Genomic DNA, 24,691 nt, shown 5'->3' on the forward strand with positions numbered 1-24,691 from the left:
TATAGTAATATCTTGATATTTTTATGTTAACTCTAACTCTACTGTAAATTGAAAAATTCTTAACCTGGGCTAAAGAGATTGTAATAAGCCTGAGTAAAACTCATTCCAAAAAGCTGTTCAGAACCACAACAGCAGTGGGGAAATGCAGCAAATTGACTCTGATGGAATGCCAATTGATGCCGTCTTTTCACTCTGAATTCGTGAGCATGGATGTTTCAGAAATACATGTTTGGTGAAACTTTGGGACTATACATAAGAATGCTGGATTTTCTAACCCCTGAAGGAAACTCTTCTTTCACATCTCAGTAATGTAAGAGTTAATTCTGTTTCCTACAAGGATGTAATCTGTAAGTTAGGTCTGCGAGGCGGCAGAGGCAACCTGGACTTGAAGTAACACTTCTGTTGTCAAGGGTTACTGATGGGGGAGGGGAAAGGGCTGCAAGGGAAGGAGTTATGGAAATGAAGAAAGATCGAGGCACGCACTACATAAATTCAAATACTATACATGCATTTCCAATACAATCTCAATTCCATTCTATTTTTGCATTTTGCCTTTTCATTTATTTAGTTTATTCATGGCTGGCGAATTTATGAGTTGCTTGCTACTGACCTTATTCAGTGTATCACTTTCTAATAGCATTGAACCGTAAATTATAGACATAATCACTTTATAATTATATTTACTATTTACATCTAAAACACAATAAAATTACGTTGCTTCCTAAGTTGTAATATCAGCAAATATCTGAGACGGAACTTGGTGGAGTGTCTGTGTCATTTCAGTTTACATGAGGATTTCTCTTTCCTTCCACAAAAGCAAAGGTCAGGGAAAAGCATGCTAAAAGGCTTTAAGTTCATATATCTTAAGATTCAGCTATTAATATTCTAATTTTTAAGATAGCTGCCTTTAATGATGATGTACTGAAGTGTTTTTGCACAGTGTTACAATATTTCAAATTGCCGGTCACCACCAGCCTGCCTCACTTTAAATCTCCTTGTGCCAATTTGCATAACTAATGGATTTGCAAAGAGAGAAACTGTAAAAAGAAAATCTGGCAATTAACGGTGAATGCTTGTTGACAAATTGTGACATTTTCAATATCTTATGTTGATTTGTATTTTTGCATCAATATTCACATGTAAAATATTTATGAATGTCTTAGTTTGCAAAATAAAAATAATGTCCATGGCATTGTCATTAATGGTATTTTTTCAGTAACATTTAAAAAACATATCCCATGTTTTAGAATCCATACACTCATATTTTAGCTTCTACCATTTTAACCTAAGTTATTTTGCTTGGAGTAGCCATGCATTTTCAAGAATAAAATTAGACGCTATTTTATTTAAGTGAAGTGCAAAAGTATCTGACTATATAATTATTTCCTTGATTTATGTCCAAGTAATGCTTAATAGGAAAAAAAAGGAGGGTTTTCATGCCAAAAGTATCCGTGTGAATTTTTCTTAGAAAATGTTCTTTTAAAAGCCTTTGTATTTTCAAAGCCACTCTACACAATTAAAAGGAAATATGGAATGATAGATCACATGACGAGAGTTTAAATGTGAGGGTTTTTTCCTCGGTTAAACATCGCAGCAGGCATTACAATACCAGAGGTAACGAATCAATTAAATCCATTTTCCCCTCCGCGCCTCCAAGGCTGCGTGCGTAGTGTCGCTGTGTACTTTAGAGCCGGAGCAGTAGGACCCAGGGGCCTCCGCAGCCACCAATAGAAGCGCACACTTGAACATATTTGCATGCAATGCCGTCTGCTCTGCGCATTAATAGTAATACAGATAACGGGTTTGAAAGAATTCTCTACTGAAGAAGGATTGGATTTTTCCAGGGTGCTGACGCTGAGAAGAAACCCGACTTCACTCGCCCTGTTTCCCCATCTTATGTTTATAAACCTCAGACTGTTTTTCCTTGGATTGAACTCAGGAGGGTCTCTGAGTACAGCAAAGTTGGAGGGCTGTGCCTGCACCACGGAGCCGCCAGATTTCTGAGAACAGTCTTCTCGAAGGGTGAGTCTCCCAAATGATGGCAAAGGAAGTGAGACCCGGCTTTCGAATTGTCAGAAAGGGCACGCTCGGTTTTATATTGGTGGTGGCTGGAGTGCAGAATGGGTGCGGAATGGACTCTGCAGTTTGTCCAGAAATTGTGACTGGTGCACTGGGGGATTTGGGGGTAGAATCAAAAACCTTCAGGCTAAACGGGAAATTGCAGCCGAACGCTCGGGCGGGATTCAACAAGTTTCCCTGCGGGGATGCGATGTTTGTTTATTTCCTTGCGAGTTGTACTGAGTGTCCGTTCTGGGTGGGCTGTGTCTGCTTCACAAAGAAGTTTCGGGGTTTGCGTCTGTTGCATATGGCTGGGTTAACCCTTGTTTGAGGAGGTTATGTGGCTCATTTGGGCTTCCTGGGGACACACAGAACAACTGCTTCTTAGGATGCTCCAAGCAGCAGCAGCAGCTTGCTGGGTTGGTGCTCGGCAACTTTGCCGCGTAATCTCGGTTTCTCGACTGCACCGTGGTTCATGATGTGGTCTGAGGCACAGAAACCAGCAGTTCCAACGCCATTTGAGCTCCCAAACTTTGAAAGCATTTTTCAAGGAGGATGAGAATGGGGGCTTTGAAAACAAGCATTACTGGATGAATTTTGGTAAACTCTTGGTGACACGTAGACCTGTAGGCAGTGAGGTCTTTCAAGGCCTGCGTTTCCAACCTGCAGCTTTTTGCCTGGAAATGCAGCCCTGAGGTGGAGAAGGTGGGGAGTTTAAAGCTAAGACAGAGAGGCCTTGATCTGGGGAGAGAAGGAAGGAGAGAGGAAGAGAGAGAACAGATGAATGGACAAGATGCATCTTATCTTTCACACACAAAAACCACACGCGTGGGACGTGCCAGGAAGCGCTCCAGTTGGTGGCGTTTAGCTAGAAAACGTATTGCAGGGAGGTCCAGTCGCCTCTGCATTATTGATGAAGCGCTGTGCCCTTCTGGGGGCCCTTCTCGCTCCTTCTCCCTGCCCCCTTTTCTCTCCCCGCTCCTCCCGCGTGGCGCTCGGGTTGGCGCGGGTGCGGCGGCGCGCGGCTCAGCCCCGCAGCTCTGCGGACACAATGGGGAGAGGCAGGCAGAGCCCTGCGGGCGGGCGGAGCAGGCGGCTCGGCGTGGCAATCCCACTGCTGCAGCCGGGGCTGCCGCTCCGCCAGGGGCTGCGGCGCCGCGGAGGCAGCCTGCGCCCAGCGGCCACGCGCCTCGAGAGCCCAGAGGGCCCCGCGCAGGACGCGCGCACTTGGTTGCAGAGGTCCCGAGTTATCCTTCTGGGGACCTCTGTGCTTCAGGCAGTCAGGTGGGATGGGCAGACGGAATGATAAGACCTCCTATTCCAGCCCTGGGCAGAGGTCCTGCCGCTACCCGAAAATCCCTAGGGTGCACCCCAAGCGTCCTGGAGGACTGCACCCCAAAGGGTAAAGGGGACGAAGAGGGAAGAAGGGAAACACTGATGAGGCAGCCAGAAAAGAAAGGTAGCAAGTGATTTGGGCCGATTTCAGTCATCGTCCGGGATTTTCTTGGTTTCTTTTAAGTGGGCTGCCTTAGATGCGGCTTTGAAATGCGCTTCCCGGCCTCTCTGCGGCACCGAAGGGGCTCACTGGAGACACCTCTAGAGATGAAGGAAGGAGATCGCAGGGCAGGGGGCTTCATTTCGCAGTGTCATTTAACCCTGACCTCAGCACCTCCCACTCTTTCACGCCCCCACCAGGGAGTGCCCTGACCTTGCAAACTCCTCTGGGTCAGTCGTGTTTCTTTCAAGCGATTTTTATCAGGCTGTGTGTTACACAGGCCTGTTAAGAGATGGTTTGTGTATTTCCAAGTACTGGTGGGAGGTCGTTTAATTTGCAGGTGGATTGCCAACCCCTGCTGAGCATTTGGAGGAAGGAGCATATATGCAGGACTGTATGAAATGGTCCACATGGGGACGTTGGTTGCTTGACAGGGACCTTGCAGAGGAAATATACTCCTCTGAGCACATGGGGTAAGACAATATCATTGCACTCTTCTCCCTTTTTCCATTTGTCCCCTTCATTGTGATTGTTTGGGAACTAGCATGTAATACTAAACAGAAAATATTTTGAGAATCCACTGATTTATTAGGAGGCCAACTAGAAACCCACTAGCTGAGCTGTCAGGCCCAAACTTGGATGCTCCTAGGACTTATTTTGAGAGACTCATTCCATCTTGCATCTCTTCTGTATTTTGTGGAGGCACAGGAGGCTCTTTTGAAAGCATTTTAGAAGACATGCAGCATGCTGATTTTATTAAAGGTGTTTATTAAAGAGTTGGTAGGTGTTCCATTCAACTCCCTTCTATTCCTACTCCCACAAGGAATAAACACCAAAATTATAAACAGCACCAACCCAGAACAAATATCCAGCTGGTGGGAGGACTTTGTTTGTTTCTTAGGCATCTATCTTCCTCCCATAAGAGCGGGGGAAGTGTATAGCTGAGGAGTATGTGAGGAGTGAGGGCATTCACCTCATATCGTTGCCATGGATTTTGGACTTCCTTTAGCCTTTCTCCTCGTATCTTCCTGCTCCGTGCATCTTCCAATTCAGCCCTGTATGATCTGCAGAACTGAAGCACAGTGACACAGCTGCAGGGCCCTGGTGGAGGCTTGCTCCAGAAAACAGCTGTTAATCACATGCTTGCTGTATTTTCCCACTTCCTTCCTTCCACTTCCCTTCCCTTGCCCTGTCCTTGAACCAGTGTTACCATCTCCTAGGCTGTATCCTGTGAAGGGTTAGTGATTTCCAGTGATGGAGCGCTGTGCGCAGTGGGGAGGAGGGCAGAAACTCAACAGCTGCCTAGGGTGTACCATAGGTTTAAATCTGACTTTCTCTTACTTTGTACTGCACAAAATAAAGAAACATATCCTAATATTTCCCCAAAGAGAATTATATTGGTCTGTATAATTATCTTTTATTTTATGATATAGTAGAATGAATTCAAATATAAAATAACATCCATCAGAAATGAAAGGGAAGCTATACCCTTGCCTGCAATATTCGGAAAGTAGGGTTGTCGTCAGCAGTGAAATCTCACCTTTTGGCATACATCTATACCTGATATATTAGGAGCTATTTTTATTTAACCAAGATTTAATATGTTACTTTCATTATGAGGCTGAGCAACTCAAGACACAGCAAAGATGTGAATTTTAAGAGAAAAAAGCAAGGCAGCAAAGAACGCCCTTGGCAGCTTGATGAATGAGCAGGCGCAATGCACCACTTGAAATGTAACTTGAGGTGAGGTTCCATCCAATCTGCTGGAGAATGAGCTCCTCCTTATCACCCAGAAAACTCAACTGCTTTCTCTCTCTCTCTCAGATCTCTGAGTTCAGAAACAGAAATACAATAGCATACAGTGGGCTGATCACATAATCATTTATTTCCCTAAACTTGCTGTTGAAGTGAGTGAGTAATATTATTGTTGAGTACATTCATGTATATACCTAAAATCTATCAGTGCTCCATGCACCAGCCAATTCTCCTAATTCTATAGAAAATAAAGGTCCTAGGGGAGTAACTGACTCATCCAAGGTATTATAGGAGAAACTATAGACACTCTGTTAGGCACCCTACCTGCAGTAGAGATTTCATTCAATCCTCACATCACTCTTCTGAAGGATGCTTTAATAGATTTCTTTAACGTATGAAGAAACTGAAACACACAGAGGTTAAGTGAGATATACGTAGCCATTCAGCAAATAAGGGGCAGATCCACGATTGGAAACAAGTTCTTTCTCATGACAAAGTACACGGTCCAGTATGCCATGGACTTATTTTTCTCTCATATTTAAATAAGGCATTTTATTATTTTTTTTAATTTTGTTTCAGCTCTCATAATTTTTAAATCTCCTAAATATCCTTTTTTCCTCCCAACCAGCCCTGGTGGTCTAGTGGTTAAGATTCAGCGCTCTCGCTGGTGTGGTCTGGGGCCTGGGTTCATTTCTCAGGCAGGGAACCATGGCACCTGTCTGTTGGTTGTCATACCGTGGTGGCTGCATGTTGCTGTGATGCTGAAAGCTATGCCACTGGGATTTCGATAACAGCAGTCCCCCATGGTGGATAGGTTTCAGCGGAGCTTCCAGTCTAAGACAGACTAGGAAGAAGGAGCTGGCCACCAACTTCCAAAAATTTGTCCATGAAAACTCTACAAATAGTAGCAGAGCATTGTCTGCTACAGCACCAGAAGGTGAGAAGATGGCACAGAAAGACGGGGCAGTGTTCTGCTTTGCTGTACACAGGGTCGCTGGGAGTCAGAATCAACTTGATAACACCAACACCAACAAACACATCCTTTTGATGTCCAAACCGTTCTTTGTATCTCCGTCAGGCCAATATTCTATAAATAGTGGCTTTCCAAGGATGTCATAAGCAGTGAAGAACTTCCTTAGTAAGAAAGCCCACCTCTGACCCCTACGGCAACTGTATCATCATCTTTGGAATTCAGATAAGAGGGGTGAAACTCAGGGCCTTCATTATTTCCTTTGAAATTTGTATAAATATGGCTAAGGAATCTTGGAAGAATCTATCATGTCATTCTCAGACAGAAATTGTAGCCCTCCACCTTCAGACTTCTACACACACAGCTTCTCTGATCTGGAAGATCCTCCTTCACTTGGCCAAACATACTTATTTGCCTGGGGAGGTTCATGTTCCTCCTCCATCATGAAACTTCTCTGACTATTCCAACTCTCACAGTTTTTTATACCTCTGAAATTCCCAATCAATTATAACTTCTGCCATCTAATTTGGTCTTTATTTGGAGATTAAGAGGAGTAAAGTAATATTTATCGAGCATTCGCTCTGTGTTATATATTTTTACATAAATTATCTGTCAACTGTAATTTTCTATTTGTTCATTGTATCTCTGCATTTAGCCTTCATTGTCTGCTCATTCTCATCAGTTATGCTGGATGGTGTGATACATTTCTAGAGTTTCAGTAATGAAATACAAATTTTATATCTCTAGTCCATACATTGCTCCTGATTGCCACACTTATACTTCCAAAGATCTAGATCCAAAGATCTTCCAAAGGTCTCCACCTACAGAGGTGTTACAAATATTTTAAAGGCAAATGTGCTAAAGGAAACCAGTGGAAGTAATGTGCGTTATCTTTCCTGCCAAACTTGCTTTTCTACTTTGATTTCCAACTCAGAAATAACACATAACGCATCCAGACAAATTCACCTTTTAATTATCCCTCTGGCTTATCCACTACATTCAAGCAATTAAAAACATAGACTGATGATTTTCTTTCACGTGAACATAGCCTCTTCCCACAGACAGACCTACTCCCAATTCCTACTTCTGCTTCCTGGGATCACCCTTCTAAGCTATCACCACGCCTCCATTCTTGCCCCACTTGAATGCACGTGCATCATGTCTGCCAGAGTCATCTTTCTGGAGCACAAATGATGAAGTCCACACTCCTTATGGTGTCATTCAAGGTGCTCTATCATCTAGCCCTGGAATTCCTCTCTTCAGTCTTCCGCTTTACCAATAACTGTGAAAATTTACTTGTGTTTTCTCAAATACTCAGGATATTTTGTTACTCTCTGCTGTTGTTTATTCAGAACTTCTGTCAAAAATGGTTCTCACTTTCTGGATCCTTGGGTAATCTTTGCAAATGAAAAACAGGTGTTACCTCTTCTGTGCAGCCCTTCATGTTAACGCTCTCTGATCCTTTCTTAATAATATCCCCCAAATTCCATTGCATTTATTTATTCATGTCCATCACGGGACTGTGAATTCCTTGAAGTAGTATTTTTCAAATTTTGGCCGTTGAACCAAGGAAACCTTGGAATCAACAAAAATAGCAATTAAAATATCACTCCCTGGACCCCCACCCCTCACCAGATTTATTACATTAGAATACATGGGGGTGGGGCTCTGGAATTCACTTTTTAACAAGCATTCCAGGTGTAACCAGCACTTGGAGTTTATCACAGCAGTTGCTTCTCAACTCAGCCAGATCAATATGGAGCTTAATTTGGCAGATAGGGGACGAATCTAGACCAGAAGTTATCTGGCATAACTTCTTAGATCTTATTGAGAACTGTGAGCATGGCTTCCTGGATTACTATGCTTCAGAGGAAAATTTGATCACAGAGGATAGTAGGTTAAGTCATGTGATTCATTCTTACTGAACCCTAAAAGCCTGTATCAGAAGGGTGCACTTACCAAGAGCAGAATTTTGATAATCACATGATAGTCTTTAGAGTTGAAGTGCTGCTGTGCAGAGTACCTGAAGCTTTTAATGATTTTGACTTTTTGTTATTATGACGTTAATTTGGCAAAGACAGAGAAAATGGTAAAGCACGTGTCTGTGAGTTACCACCCAGATCAAGTAAGAATGCAGTAAACATAGAATTGAAGCCCTCTGTGTACTCTTCCAGAGGACATCTCTCTCCAAGAGGTGACCAATATTGTAAATTTGCTACTATGATTTCCGTACGTTTCTTTCTTGATTTTACCATGTGTATGTATACCTCAATCATATATAGTATTGTATTAAATAATTAAAATATTAATTAATTTAATTAATATTAAAATAGCATACTATGTGCATCCTTGGGAATATTGTTTTTTGTGATTTACTCAAGTTGCTGCAGGAAGAGTTACTTCATTCATTTTCATTGCCGTATAGTATTCCACTTTATAAACCTACTATAATTTACTTTTCCCTCTCTCATTAACAGTCATTTTCAGTTTCCCATTATAACTAACAGTGTATCAATGATTTTTTTGACTCATGCATCATGGTGTCCATATCCAATACTTTTTTAGGTATAGGCATAGGAGTGAAAGTGCTTGATTTTGTGGAATTTATTTCTTTCTTATTTTAAGATATTGCCCAAATCCCACACAGTGCTTGTAGCATTTACAATTTTGCAAGCGCAGTTGTGAGAGCTACCATTCTCTCTATCCTTGTCAACATTTAGTATTGTGGCATTTCTTTTTATTTTTTGTGGAAGATTAACCCTGAGCTGACTGCTGCCAGTCCTCCTCTTTTTGCTGACGAAGACTGGCCCTGAGCTAACATCCATGCCCATCTTCCTCTACTTTATATGTGGGATGCCTACCACAGCATGGCATGCCAAGTGGTGCCATGACCATACCCGGGATCCGAACCGGCGAACCCCAGGCCGCTGAGAATCGGAAGGTGCTAACTTAACCACTGCACCACCAGGCCAGAGCCAGTATTGTGGCGTTTCTTAATTTTACCATTTGAATGGCTTTAACTTGTCTTTTCTAATTATATGTTCAGTGAGCATCTTTTCATTGAGAATTCAGTTTTCCTCTACTGTGAATTGCTTAAACCTATATTTTACTCATTTTTCTGCTGAGACATTTATCTTTTTCTTATAGATTTATAGAGGTCCTTTATATATTCTATAGTCTAATTCATTTTTAGTATATGCATTGCAAAATATTTTTCCCTAGGTTGTATCTTATCCTTTTCCTTTTTTTTTTAACAGAGTCTTTTACTAAAAAAAAAAAGATTTGTGTTGTGTTTCATTAAAAGTAATAAAAGATTTTTCATTGTGGCCAAGTCTTTTTACTTCTTGTTTTAGAAACCATTCCCTGTGGTGAAATCATAAAATATTGTCATATATTTTCCATAAAAGTTTTAAAATTTTGCTTTTCTGCATTCAGGTCTTTGATCTATCTCGAATTGCTTTTAATTTCCATGTGCTGAGAAATGTGGCTGTCACATGTAAATGTTTCATATGTGAGTGGATTGCTATCTTGCCTATAAGGCTACTTGGCATCTGTGCTCATTTAAGACAGGTTTTTCTGGCCATTGTCTGCCAGGTTCGTATGTGGGCCATCATCTCACTAAATCATCACAATGTTAATGAACCACAATGAAGAGCATTAATTAAGATTTCAACCAAAATAGGTTTATATTCAGCCACAATTAAATACCAATGCTTTTTATGACAAACTGTAAAATCTCTTTAAATGGTATGTAATTGTTCACGTGTAATGAGTCCTTAGCTATGCCAAGCATCATTTGCTTCAGTTTTGGTTCTTTATAAAGAATATCAATGAATATCCCAAAGACACGCTTGTCTTTTTCATCGGACTCCAGCAAGGGTAAACCTTAGAAGTGAATTTCGATAGATCAAAGGAATAATCATGACTCAGTCTAGGAGAGAAGCTTGACTGACTCTTTGCCCGATGAATTATAACCCAGAGGCAGAACAACATTTCAGCACAACAGCTAACAGCTTTTGATCAATGCGTAAACTTTAAATAAGCTCTCTAAAATATTAATCCAATCACCAAAAGTTTAGAAAGGAAATTGTTGCAGTGCCCTGTACATACTATATTAAACTTTACCTTGGAATGAGGAAATAAGAGGATTGTAAAACAACCTCACCTGCTTGTACACTTGTAGACAGTTTCTCTAAGAACTTGCTTTTCAGTCTCTAATAGACAACCAAATGCCAAACAAACGTGGTTTGTGCTAAATAAGTCTTGGATTATTTAAATATTGGGTATTAATTTCAGAGCGTTTAAGAATGGCCTGGTTTACGCAGTAAGAGAATCTTATATTTATTAGCTTCCCTGAAAAAAAGTAAAAATGAAAAAAAGCCTCTACACCAAATGCAAGTTACCCTCAGGCCACTAATTTCAATTCCTTCCAGTTAATGCTTTTTGACGTAATTCTGATCAAGGAGAGGAACTCTTTTAGGAAATCAACAAACTGATGGTGTACCTTTACTCATTCATTCTTTTTGTTGTCTCTTTGTATGACTTCAGGTCTGAATTCTTCTGCACATTGCCGTTCACCCTCAGATTCTGAACTACTTTTCTAACTTCTTTGCACTTCTCTCACTTCTCCCCTAGGATTAGTGTCTCTTTTAATACCCCACACACTTCATCACCCTTCCACGCACCACTTTGTTTCCAACTCAAGGTCTTTGCCTTTCTATCTTCTTAAAATATCCTTCTCCTTCTCTATCTAGAGAGGTCATATTCACCCTTCAAGATCTAACTTAATTGTTGCCTCCTTTTTGAAGCACTTCCTAATTTTCCCCTGGAAGTTCATCTCACTTTCATTTGTGTTTCAGTAGGACTTAACACTTGCTGATACTAGCCTTTGTTACAAGCACTATTTATGTGTCAGTTTTAGTGACTGTACGTTGACTAACTAGGACAAAGATGATGAACACTTTCTCTGTGTATCCATCTGAACCTTACTGTCTAACACTTTGCCAGTAGCTCTCTGTGCCTGTTGAGCACTTAAAATGTAGCTAGTGTTACAAAGGAGCTGATTGTTTAATGATATTCATGTTTAATTCTTTTAAGTTTCACTTTAAAAAGTCACGTTTGTACATAGTCAATAGCCACATGCGGCCTGTGGCTAACGTATTGGATAGAGCAGATATAGAATTCTTCCATCATCACAGAAACTTCTGTTGCACAGAGTTGGGAAGAATAAGCTCACAAGAAAATTTAGACGAACAAATAAATGAATGAGTAAATTCTACAGCAGATGCTAATAACATTTAATCTTCACTGGACACCTGCCACTGAGTTGGATTATACTCAGGATCATGTTGGTGAGGATAATTTTGCAACTTTACAGATTTTAGCATTTCCTGGAAAGAAACATAGTCTCAGCCTGGCCAAGAAGACAATGACAATAGGAAGCCCCAGAAAACCCAAAGGGAGAGTTACAATTTATCTTTGGTGAATTCCTTTAATATTCACTCAAAATGTGTTTGCCTGAGATGGCAGTGCAGCAGACATCATCTGTTAAGACACAGGAGTATAAGAAAATGAGATTGAGCAGAGGTGAAAATTCCATCCCTTACCATTTGGATTCCTTCACATAAGGAATTAAATTCCTCATTTAAGGAGGTAAGTTCACTCAAACTCTTTCAAATATCAAATTTAATGTTATATTAATACCCATTAGGATGGCTATTATGAAAAAAACCCTAACAAAAACAAAAAAACAGAAAATACCAAGTGTTGGCAAGGGTGTGGAAAAGCTGGAAATGTGCATTGATGGTGGGAAGGTAAAATGATGAAGCCACTATGGAAATAAGTATGGTGATTCCTCAAAAAACTAACCAAAATTATCATGTGATCCAGCACTTCCACTTCTAGGTGTATAGCCAAAAAAGTTGAAAGCAGAGACTGGAATCAGTATTTTTACTCCCTCATTCATAGCAGCATTATTCACAATTGCCAAAAGGGAGAAACAACCCAGATGTCTGTTGACGGATAAGTGGATAAACAGAATGTGATATATACCTACAGTTGAGTACTCTTCATCCTTAAAAAGGTATGAAATTCTGATACATGTTAAAACATGAATGAATCTTGAAAATATTACCTACGTGACGTAAGCCAGACAGTAAAGGATAAATACTTATGTGTGATTCCACTTACATGAGGTACCTAGAGTGGTCACATTCATAGAAACAGCAAGGACAATGGTGGTTAGCAGGGGCTTGGGGAGAAGGGAATGGGAGTTACTGTTTAATGAGTATAGACTTTCAGTTTAGGATTACGAAACAGTTCTGGACATGCAGAGTAGTGACAGTTGCACAAAAATGTGAATATACTTAATACCACGTAGTTGTATAATTTTAAATGGTTAACATGGTATATTTTATGTTGTATATATTTTACCACATTAAGAGATTACTTTCACAAATATTTATGAAGTCCATTTTTGGTTGGGCACCCTCACTGCTTAGAAAAATATCCTTTCAATGTGGCTTCTCAATGCCCTTTAAATTGTTAATTTTAAACTCAGCACCATAGAATAATCTCTCTCTATTAATATTAAGAAAAAGGCAATAAGCCAAAAGAGATTTTATGGAAAATGAATATACATACACAATGCATCTACTCTGTGGAATGTATTGTACTAAACAAGTACATTTAATAGAGAAAAGAATGCCTTAACAATGAGTGCTGTGCTTTTGTATATGACAGCTGGAGAAGTATGATGGAGGTTTTGGAATGACATGACTACATAACTGGAAGCAGTGAAGTAGATGTGAAACCCCAGGAGGACTTTGTGTTGGGGCTGATACAAAGTGGCCAGTAAGGCAATGCCTTAGCCACCTGCACATGCAAACTCCTAGATCAAAGACTTATGTGATCAAATGGGATTACTCCAGTGACACAAATGTATGCAGATATTGTTCATTGCAGATTATGGAGCACCTGCTCCTTTGCTGACTCCTTGAGGGGCAGGATATGTACAAGGAAGGGTCTTGTAGTGATGGTGAGAACACTGATTGCTCTTGGTGCTAGAAATAAATAAGCAATAGTTCCATCCTCCTATTATATATTTTCTTTCCTTAGTGTAATGATTAACCTTCTAATATAATATTGCTTGAATCCGCCCTCTCATTCTATTACTATTAAGTTTTCTGGGCAGGTACAATTTGCCATCTTATAGGTAACTCTTCTTCATGGATGATGACTGTTACACTTAAAAAGCGCACTGAAACTTGCTGCCCTTTGTACATTTCAGAAAGATAAGGCTTCATGTACCAAGCGAAGGGCATGAGTCATGAATACTTTATCCAGGAGAGCAATACATTGAGCTTGACTCAGCCATGCTCTTTTGCCTGATGCTATTGGTTGCAGGTGTTTTTCCATCAAATTAAATTCAGCTTAGTAAACTCAAGAGCATGGACAGAAGATCCTTATTTTATTAGTTTATTAGAATAATTTACAACTAGACAAATTTATCAAACACTTTCATTCTGAGCATTGTGAGTATCAGGGAACGAGAGCTTGGGCAGAGATAGGAGAGAACATAACAAAAGAATTTGCTTGTTATGAGGCCTGGCCTGGTGGCATAGTGGTTGAGTTTGCACGCTCCACTTCAGCAGCCTGGGGTTCACCAGTTCAGATCCTGGGCACAGACCTACACACCACTCATCAAGCCACGCTGTGGTGGCATCCTACATAGATGAACCAGAATGACTTACAACGAAGATATACAGCTATGTACTGGGGCTTTGGGGAGGAAAAAAAAAAAAAGCGGAGGAAGATTGGCAACAGATGTTAGCTCAGGGCCAATTTAAAAAAAAAAATTTGTATGTACTTTTTTCTAGAGCTATAGCTAATATGCTAGTAAATATATACTTTATTTTGCCTTAGTTGCTAGTGCCAGAGCAGCAAATAAGTGTTTTTGTCAGAAAACTGTAAAGCTCTCCCTCTCCTTCTGAAATCCAGGAAAGTTTTTATTGAGATATAATTGACATGTAACATTGTGTGAGTTTAAGGTGTACAAAATGTTGATCTGATACATTTATATAGTGCGAAATGATTTCCACCTTAGCATTGATTGCTTAACACCTTAAGCAGGTCAAATAATTGCCATTTCTCTTTCGGGTGAGAACATTTTCGGTCTACTCTCTTAACAAGATTCAAGTATATAATACCATATTATGAACTATAAACGCCACTCTGTACATTAGATCTCCACCAGGCACTTGGTTTCGTCTATTTTTCTTTCGCTGTGGTTCTTTCTCCATTAAGTTCCTCCACTCTCCCTGAGAGGAAGATGAATGTGGGAGAGGGAATATAAAGAAGACATGGAACTAGGCACCACTGAAATGCTCCTGTGTTCACAGGATCTTCCCAGTGGTTCCTATAACTTTTCCTTGATTTACTTTGATATTCTTGTCTTCCATTACCTACCTCCCAGAATGAGCACGGTCTCTGATTAGAACAAGTCATAGGTCATGTATTAAACACCAATCTCTATAGGGCAGGGTGCTAGACATTACAAGGCACGAAAGTGAACCTAAGTGATGTCCACCGTCAATAAATTCAGGTTACAGCAGAGAGCGGCCCCAGCCCCACAGCATCAGTGGGGTTCTCTCTCTGCTTCCCTCGCTCCTTCTACCATTATGTGTAACACCTGCTCACATGCTCCTGTCTCAGTAAAAACACTGTTTCTTCTAAGTCAGCCATTCTCACTGGGACCATGACTCATCAATTTTCTTCTTCATATGTCTTCTACCTTTCATTAACTGGCTCTTTTACTTATTTTTAAAATTATTTCCACGCTAGAAAAAACAGTTCTCCAAAGTTTTCATAATCCTTCTTTCTCCTCAAGTTGTCCTCTTGTATCCTCTGCCCTCCTCTTAAAAATTAAACTTCTTGAAATGGTATCCCGCCTCTGCCTACCTTCAGCTGTCTCTAATTCTTCATCCCTCAACCAGTGGCAGATTTGCCCAGCCCTAATCTGATCACCTTCAGACCCCATAGATTTAAAATTAGCCAAATCAATGGCCAAGCTTCAGAATTCATCCTACTTCAAATTTTTGTGGCGTTTGAAATTGATATAATAAATTCCAAGACGCCATTCTCTCCTGGATCTCCTGCAAGCCTTTGACCTTTCTACTTCTTCCTTTGCTGCCTCCTCCTCCACTGGGCTCTTGAATATTGTGTATTCCCTGGATTCTGCCCATAGAATTTTTTCTTTTCGTATTCTGCGTGTTCTCCCTCTGTGATCTCCTTAACTCCCACAGCTTCATCCTTTATATAATGGAGAATAAGATAATGTGGATTATTGATAATAATTGATGAGGATATTTATAGATGAGCATACTTATAGATGCTCACTCAGCATCGTGAGAAGCACCTCTATACTTTTTCTGCACTTAACCCTACAAATCAGTGAGTAGATGATATCACCACCCTTTCGGATAAGGAATCGGTGGCTTTCCTGTGCTGGGTTTCATGGCTAAGTGGCACAGCTTCAGTTCAAATATTCTAAGACTGTTCTGTTTGACTTCAGAGTCCAGGCTCTTAACATTAAAAGACTTCATGCAAATATATCCCTCCGTGGCGGAGGTTCTCGACCTGGCCACACGTTAGAATCACCTGGGGAGTCTTTGTAAAAAAACTCTGTGTCCAGCCTGCACCCAGATCACTTAAAACGGGCATTGATTTTTTTTAAGGGATTTAGGTGATCCTGATGGGCAGCAAAGATGAGAACCAGTACTCTGTAGTAAATATTTTTATGATATTCAGTATGTTTCTCCAGCTTCCATCTCTCTTCCCAGCTTTAAACATATGTTGTCTGTGGTTTACTGCATCTCTTCATTTGCCTGTCCTCACTGCCACCCCACCACGGGATTTCTCATGTTCTAAAATGAACTCATCAGCATCCAATCACCACTCAAATTGTTGCCTTCTAGGTCCTCAGTATTACTCAATTCTTCCCACCCCCTACTGCCCTGGGTCTTTTGAGTGAAACCTGTGGTACAGCCTCTGAAATTGGGAATTCCCTCACTCGTATTTGGGAATCTCTAATTTTTTTATTATATCTCAGAAATACTTTTTCCAATTTTCTCTCCCTTCTTCATCACCTCTGAAAGGCTATCCTCATCTCCCATGTGGAATTTTGTAGCAGACTCCCTGTTTTCTGTAATTTTTAGTCTCTCCTTGATTTATTTTTCTTGTTTAATGCTGTCAGTGTTACCTTTCTAATTTACCCTCTTTGAGTAAAACTTCTTTCCATTGCCTGCAGAATACAGTCCAAACAACTAAATGTAATTTATGAGATCTTTTACCATCCCAAAACACCTCTGTCCCTTACCGAATTTCCTTTCTCTTGACCCAAACACCCTACATTCTGAAGCCCTTTTTATGCTCCCACAGCAGCTCTACTTGCCCCTTTTCAAAAAGACTTATCACAATTCCCAAAGTCTTGTCTTCCTTATTAGATCATCAGCACCAGGAGCGAAGGCATCTGTATTTCAGGGTTTTCTCCATTGCTAAGAGAGTGCTTTGCATATAGGAGTTATTCAAAAGATATAAGTTGAATGTATATGTGAAGAGATGCATGCAGAAACTTCTCACAGCTCTGTCATTCCATATGTTTTTCTTTCTGAGAGGAATCACTTAATCCTCTTCCTGTCTCTTCCTTACCTGTTAAACTCATACTTTTAATGTGACCTACACACATACACACATGAAATATTTCTGGAGTCCACCAGACAGGAAAGTAGCTTTCTTCTTTTTGATTCCACAATGCATTGTTCCTGTAACTGTAATAAGAGTTATATCAAATAGCAATGCATCAATTTTTTTCCTTTCTAAATTAAGAAAACTGAAGAATTGGAGGCATATGTTGTTTCTATTTGTTACTTCTGCCCACATGATAGTGCCTGGGACACAGTTGATTCTTAAATCCTTATCTTTATTGAGTGGAAAATGCTTCATGTATTTGTGAGTGGGTTCAAGGACTCTGGCTAGGGGTATACCAGCTGCTATGTTTTACTGGTGAGATTGTGCACCTTTCTTCTGGGAAAAAGAAAGGGAAAAATACAGTGGTATCTAATACTCATTGGCCATCATTAATGATCCTATGAGTTAGGAAAATGGTTGAATTTGTTATCTGAATAATCAGATTTTCAATGCTTTGTAAGCCCTTGTCGATATTATTGTAGACAAAAATTACAAGATAATTGGATTGTGACTAGAACTAAGTATATTGCAAAATGAATTAATTGTTTTAGTCATAGAATTTTTGATCTAGTAGAAAAATAGTTTCGTAATACCTGCATGTTACAGTAGCCCTACCATCTGAAAAAGAGAGATAATTTAAGAAAACAGAAAAGACCTGAAAAGAAATGTAGGGCCTTGCTTTTTGGTTATATATCTGTCATTTCAAATTAGAACTTTGGAATATAACTAATTATACTTAAACAACAAAATTTAAACATCCATGTGGATCCATACTAATAATATAATTCTACATGTAAAGACTATAAATTTTCTGTAATCAATCTCTTCCATCTGCTATAAAGATAATACAATTGTGCTTTTTATGATATAATTCAGATTTATTTTTAACATGTTTGTAACAATATACCTTTCCCTTTTGTTCACTGCTCCTTCATAACCTCTGAATCTGAATGCCCAAAACAGCATTTCGCCAAGTCATAACTCACTATCAGACAACTAATTGTTTCTTGAATTCATTATAATGCAATCTGAAGATCTAAATCTTTACTACTAAATATTTGTTATTTGAAATAATATATATATGTATGTATGTATATAAAACTCATAAAAATTTCTTCAAAATAGAAAGTACGAATATGCTTAAGTCTAACAAAATCTGCAATAGTATAGTTTTTATGGCTATTGAACAACGATGTATTTTATGAGCAATCAGAAAGCCAAGTAATAAAGTAAAAGAAAATATAAGGATAGTTCTTTAAACCACATTATCAATAATTTTGCATATTCATATATTTACCTATTGACAATTTCAAATTATTTCTTTTATCTTAGTGTTTATATTTATAATAATGTTACTTGATCATTTATCCTGTCTTCAGTTTTTGTCCCATTATTTGCTGTTGTGTATTTCCTTTAACGGGTAGACATTTTTGTTTTCCCCTGAACTGTACTGCAAATTTTTCCTGCACATTTCTCAAGTGTTAGTCCCATCGGACATTTAGTCATTTTTTTCACTCTCAGTTTTTCTAGGATGTCTTTTGGGTTGTGAGGTGATTATAAATAAATAGAACTTTCCATCTGTGACTATGCAGAACGTCATACTCAGAGGAACTATGATTTCTGATTATATGAACTTCCCCCTTATTAAGGAATATAAACTTGGCCCCTTCATTCTGTCATAATATATAATACCATCAGGTTGTACTTTCTTTTCATTTTTAGCTCTCTGAGACTTCCACTTCTTGTGTTTCTTCATTCTGTTATATATTTTTACTTTTGCTTAGAAGAGTAATGTTTACATATAGTTTATAAAAATTTTTTAATTTCTCCAGGCTCATTAATGTAGAGCACTTTGTAAATCTACATGTGTATACATACGCAGATACATACACACAGAATCCCTTTATTTCCATTTCCATAGTCCTTGTAGGAGTCCCAGTATCCTATATAAGTCTAGATCAACAAACATACTTACAAAATAAATGAACAGAAAGGACTGGCTGCTTTGATATTCTCTGAGCTTGTCGCGTTTCAAGCTCACATGCTCCCTATCAGACAGTGACATCTAGAGATACATCTGCAAGTGAAATATACTTATGTTTAAAAGAAAACCCAATTTGTAGGAGGAAAGTGAGTTTATATTCCCTACTTAGGGCTGTATGATTTATGGGCTGAGATACTTCTTTGTATAAAGCAAATAATATTGAGTACATAACTTCGAAACTAAAGAACAGTTTAAGCCCAGCTTCCTTACTGAGGAGAGTATAACTGATGGACTCAAATACTGCTTTGCATAAAGAATATAATAGCGAAGTAATACATATATTAGAAATTACGTAACTTATACTAGGATTCTGTATAATCATCAACCAAGTCTTATGCAAATATAAGCTATCATGCAACAAATGTGTATTAATTGAAATTATTACTTTAGGCTATCTCTAATTTTAAAAACTGGGCTCCATTGTAGGTTTGATGGTGGCTTTTGAGTTTTTTTGTGGTGTAAAATATGAAAATTAATAAAAATATTAGGTATAAAATCCCAGAACATTGGAGGTGGAAGAGAACCGGGTGTGTATTCCTAATCCTGTTACTTTATGTACGAGAAACTAGAGGCCCAGAAATGAAAAGCAACATCAAGAGAGGAAAACTGAAGTAGAAATTGAGCCAGCATAAGCATAAATGTATATTATAAATTGGTGATTGAAGTGATGTTTATTTTGAAAATGCCACCTATAAACATGTTTTAGAAGATTTTGGAAGAATTCCAAATTAGAAGAGGGATTGAAAAAATTTATGGTTTAAGCACTAAAGCAGTTAAGTGGCCAGAAATTGATGGATAGAATGCTTGGATCACAAGATAGCTATGCAGATCTTTCCGGGAGTCATCTTAAATAGCAGCCTATTCCTTTCTTTCCAAAAATGAATGTAGATTTTTCTAATGTTTTATCTCCAAAATTTCTGTACTTTTAAGGATTAAAGAGAATATGTTAATCATATCATACAAAAATGTACCATTTCATTTCTGGATGGATGAATGCAAAGAATAGATTTGAAATTTTTCCATAGAGTTAGCCTATGATAAACCCTAAAAAGGATGAATCCAACTAAATATCTCACTTTCTTTAGAAATAGGAGAAAATTAAATGGATTGACTCAGTTGTTTACTTTCCTTTTTACACTTCTCTCTAAAGTTCCAAAGCATCTTTCTGTATTCTGTTGCCAGTGTGTCCAAAAAGTAGCACAAAAGCAAATCTAAAGCAATTTAAATGAATGATAGCTATATGGAGAACATCTATTTATATGAAGAAAGGGTAGATTCGCAATCAGTAGCAATTTAAGGGCAAAAAAGCCATAGATGAAGAAAAAGAGAATAAACTGGCTTGGCCTTAAGCCAATTATATACATACATAGTTCCATTATTCCCTAATGAACTAATTTATTCCTTATAATTGCAGTGACATTCTAATTAACTCTACCTAAGTGTTATATCCCACAAAGGAGAGGGCACGTGTCATTTGTCGAACCTTTGCTGTCTGATTTGGGTAGGGGTTTTACGTGGTTACCTTATTGAATCTTTTCCCAAGCTTGCAGAATTGATATTATTGCTCTCGTTTTGAAATCTGAAGACACAACCTGTAAGAAGCACAGGAGGGCTTTGCTCCTGCCTTGGGCTGGCTCCAAATTCCCTCTGCCGTGCTGCCTTTCTGATTCTTCCTTTGAGTGTGAACGAGTCTCCTTGTAGACTGCTCTGATACATTTGGGAGTCAGCGACAATTGTTTTAAAAATGGAAGAAATACATTAATTTATTTGGCCTGTTTAAAAAAAAACAAGAACCAGATTTTATTTTTCCCCAGAGTTGGTAACTAATAATAATGTACATTAAGTTAAGAATATTCTTTTCCTTTTGTAAAAAAACACCTTATAAGTAGTGTTCTATTTAGGTGTTATCTCTCATAGATACCAGTGCTGTGATGGAAGAATTTGATCTCAGCTAGAATATTCCAGGGCAAAACAGGGGCGTCCAGTGACAATGTGGCAATAAGCACCTTCTCTATGACTGACTGGTTAGGATAATGGATATAAGTTGCACTTAAAGAAAAAACATTCTGAATGCTTGCAGGGCCACCTTTTATCCTTCCAAACCATAAGAACACTAAACTAGCACCCTTCTGGCTGAAATAGAAGGTTTGAATAGGATTAATCATTGGATAGAATTTGTATCCTGGATTATAGAAAAGCGAATATTTTAGACATTCATCCTAGGGGGGTGGATACAGACAATATACGTGTGTATGTGTGTATATATATGTATATATATATATATATATATATATATATATATATACATATATATGTGTGTGTGTGTGCGTATATATTCTTGTTCATTATTTCAAAAGCTAGTAGGAGTTTTGCAGCGTAGTAATTGTGTAAACATGTAATAAAGGACTCCTTGCTACTATATTTCTCCATGTGTAACTCATTTGATTGTAGAAATGGAGAGTCAAGGTTTTCCTGGAGGGCGGGATTTATTTCTTATCAGCCTTTGAACACACTGCCTCACACGGGTACCTGCTCCTACATAAGGACTTTGTATATTTTGTTGAACACATAGATGGGTGGATGGATGATAGCAATGAGACAAAACTCTACCTCAGGAGGAGAAAGTGACTTTTGGATAAGATACTTCCTGAAAACATGAAACAACAGTGGACACAAGAGCTTTCCGTACTAGAGACAGTCTTCTTGGCTCTGCTTGAGCCTAAAAAGTTCATTGCCTGGTTAAAGTCACTTGGTCCCCTTAAGTACTCATCCCCAAACCGAGTGATGTCTAAATGCTTTTTCCATCATCAATGCCTAGTGTAAAAAGCACTTCATCCTGCAGATTTGCTGTTGAAGGAAGCCCAGGTAAGAACAATTGCTAATATTGTGGTAATAATTAGAGAAGGAAATAGCAAGGGAATCAGAAACAGCTGCTGAATTCTGCAGCAAGTATAGAGAACTTCTTGTTTACAAGCTACTTTTTTTATTAGCTAGGGAACAAAATCAGAGCTCTGATAATAGGAAGCAACCAGTCTGGTTTGGTACAGAAGCTAAAGTTTGGTTTTTCTTTTTTTTGGTTAGTGACACACAGTTAAATAGGCTTAATAAACAGAATTAGATAGAAGAAGATCCAGCTAGAGAAGTACCAGGAGAAACATACCTCCATTGAGATGTTCTGCTAAGTGTTTACCAGTACCATAATGAAGTGGTGGTTAACGCCAGAACTACTAAATGGCTGATGGTTGGCTGGGGGACGTGACTAAGCTGAGATGGGTTGTCTCTGTGCCAAAGGATCACTCACCCTCCAGTAAGTAGCCCAAGCTGTTAACGTGGTGGTCTCAGGGTTCCAAAGAGAGCAAGCACCTGAGCACAAACTGTTCCAGGCTCGCTTTTGTCAAGTTTGCTGAAGTTTTCTAGGCCAAACCAAGTCACATGGAACCTAGATTCAAAATTTGGGGAAACAGACTCCACTTCTTGAGTGAAGAATCTGCACCGTCTCGTGGGAAGAGTGTGGATTTAGGGAAGGGAGTAATTTGCAACCACTTTTATAATCTACCACATGCTCCTTTCACATATAGCAATTATTTCTGTAATTTTTATAGTATTAATATAGTCAATCCTGCTGTGATGTACAAAATGTTGATCGGTAGAGTGAACATAATTTTAACTTTTGTGCATAAAAGAAAATGTTCTGCATACAAAATATTCAACGTTAGGTTTTCCAGTAAAAATTAAAAATTATGAAAATTAAAGGATGAAATGCACTGACATTTACTTAAAAAATTCCTGATGCAAATCACTTATGTATAGGCATATTTATATGTGTTATATAAAATTTGAAAATTCACTAGTGTATGCAGTTCAATATATGAGCTTCTTATAAAACAGAGGATGTGATAAAGAGAGGAGATTACCATGTCTGAAGGAGTGCCTTAAACGGATACAGTAGGACTTCCTGAAGTGCATTTGATTTTGGAATTGGCACATTTTACTATTTTCTTTTTTTTTTTTTGGTGAGGAGGATTGGTCCTGAGCTAACATCTGTTGTCAGTCTTCCTCTTATTGCTTGAGGAAGATTGTATGTAACATCTGTGCCAATCTTCCTATGCTTTATATGTGGGACACCACCACAGCGTGGCTTGATGAGTGGTGTGTATGTCCACACTGAGGATCCGAACCTGCAAACCCTGGGCTGCCCGCCAAATCAGAGTATGCAAACTTAAGCCTTCTGCCACTGGGCCAGCCCCAACAATTTACTATTTTTATATCAAAGTTAGTGATTAGAATTTTTATATATTTTAGAAATGCTTTGTCATAAAATGGAGAAATAATTTAAATTGTATGAGATTGTCAGCATGAAGGAGGTCTCCGAGTTGTTGATGCTGTCATTCTGAACTGGATCACTTTATTTCCCCCAATACGTGAAGGTAATTTAAATCTCAACGAGTAATCTGGAAACTTGAAATCATGAAAATCGAGAGACTGTGATAATTTTCCTTATTTGATTATTGACATTGCTTTAGCTTGCATCCTAGGAAAAATATTCATGTATTCTAAGCTGTGAGACACTAATTAGTGTAAATAATGGACCATGGGCACTCTTCAGACACTAATACATCCTGTTAACAAAATAAATCTATCTGCATGCATTTCTTTTCCAAAATTCAGGATGATTGTGAGAAAATCAGAAACTATTTGTGTGCTGTTCATGAAGCCACCATATGTATGTGGTTTCCTATGCACTTGCACCGATATCCTAGGTAAGCCAGGACAGAATTAATCATTCTCTCTACAGTGTTCTGGGAGCAATTGGCACATATCATTTTATAGCAGGTGCCTGTTTTATTGCCTTATCTATTTTTGGAGTCTGTCTCTTCCAGTAGACGATGAGTGACCTGTAGACAGGGAACTAATTCCTCAGGATGCATTCTGCTGGAGATTGCAGACAAGTGAATGAATGAAAATTCTAAATGATAATGAAAGCACAGTGCAACAGCCTTAGTATTTTATTACAAAACTCTGTCGTAAAATATTGTCATATTTCCTTTGACTATTTCCCCATTTTTACTCCAAACAGCGTAATACAATGAGCTAACCTTCTTGTGAACAGAAATCCTGCTGGTCCCGAACTGTTTGTTGTATATAACCCTGAAGAAAATGATTGCACTTCTCACACCTGTACCTTTTCCCTCTGAGTGTAAATGTACCTGCAGACCCTTTATATTTTCTAACTGGAGGGCTGCTGAATAAGCTCAGCATGGTCGAGCAGAAAATGTTGGAAGATAATTGGATCTGCAGGCTAAGGTGGTGGGAATGTTAAAGATTTCATTTGTATCAAGTTACATTGTACTTGAGAAAATTCAGATTTTATTTTGACATTTGTGTTCTGGATTTTAAACCACTAAGGTTAATTTCCAGTACCTTGCTGGTGGGTCTCTCATTTTGCATTGTCTTTAAATTTCAGTAAAATGTTTCTTGTCTTAGTGGGAAAATCACTTACTGTAGATGCTGGGGTTCTGAAACAGTATACTACAGCATTGAAAGGAGAAAGCACCTCATCATTTATTTGATGTTAAATTTACTCAATTATTCTAGAGAGTCTGCTGAAAAAATAAAATTGGCC

General features: G+C 38.6%; 1 protein-coding gene across 3 annotated transcripts in view; it reads left to right on the forward strand.

The window, feature by feature from the left end:
* The first annotated feature begins 1,681 nt into the window (after nucleotides 1-1,681).
* The window catches only part of ROBO1 (roundabout guidance receptor 1), a 1,062,925-nt gene continuing 1,039,915 nt past the window's right edge, over nucleotides 1,682-24,691 (forward strand). For all 3 annotated transcript variants that reach the window (XM_070597856.1, XM_070597864.1, XM_070597866.1), the window contains exon 1: nucleotides 1,682-2,022. The gene's annotated coding sequence lies outside the window, so the exon portion shown is untranslated. The remainder of the gene's footprint in view (nucleotides 2,023-24,691) is intronic.

Source organism: Equus przewalskii, chromosome 27 (genome assembly GCF_037783145.1).
Source record: "Equus przewalskii isolate Varuska chromosome 27, EquPr2, whole genome shotgun sequence".
Classification (NCBI taxonomy): domain Eukaryota; kingdom Metazoa; phylum Chordata; class Mammalia; order Perissodactyla; family Equidae; genus Equus; species Equus przewalskii.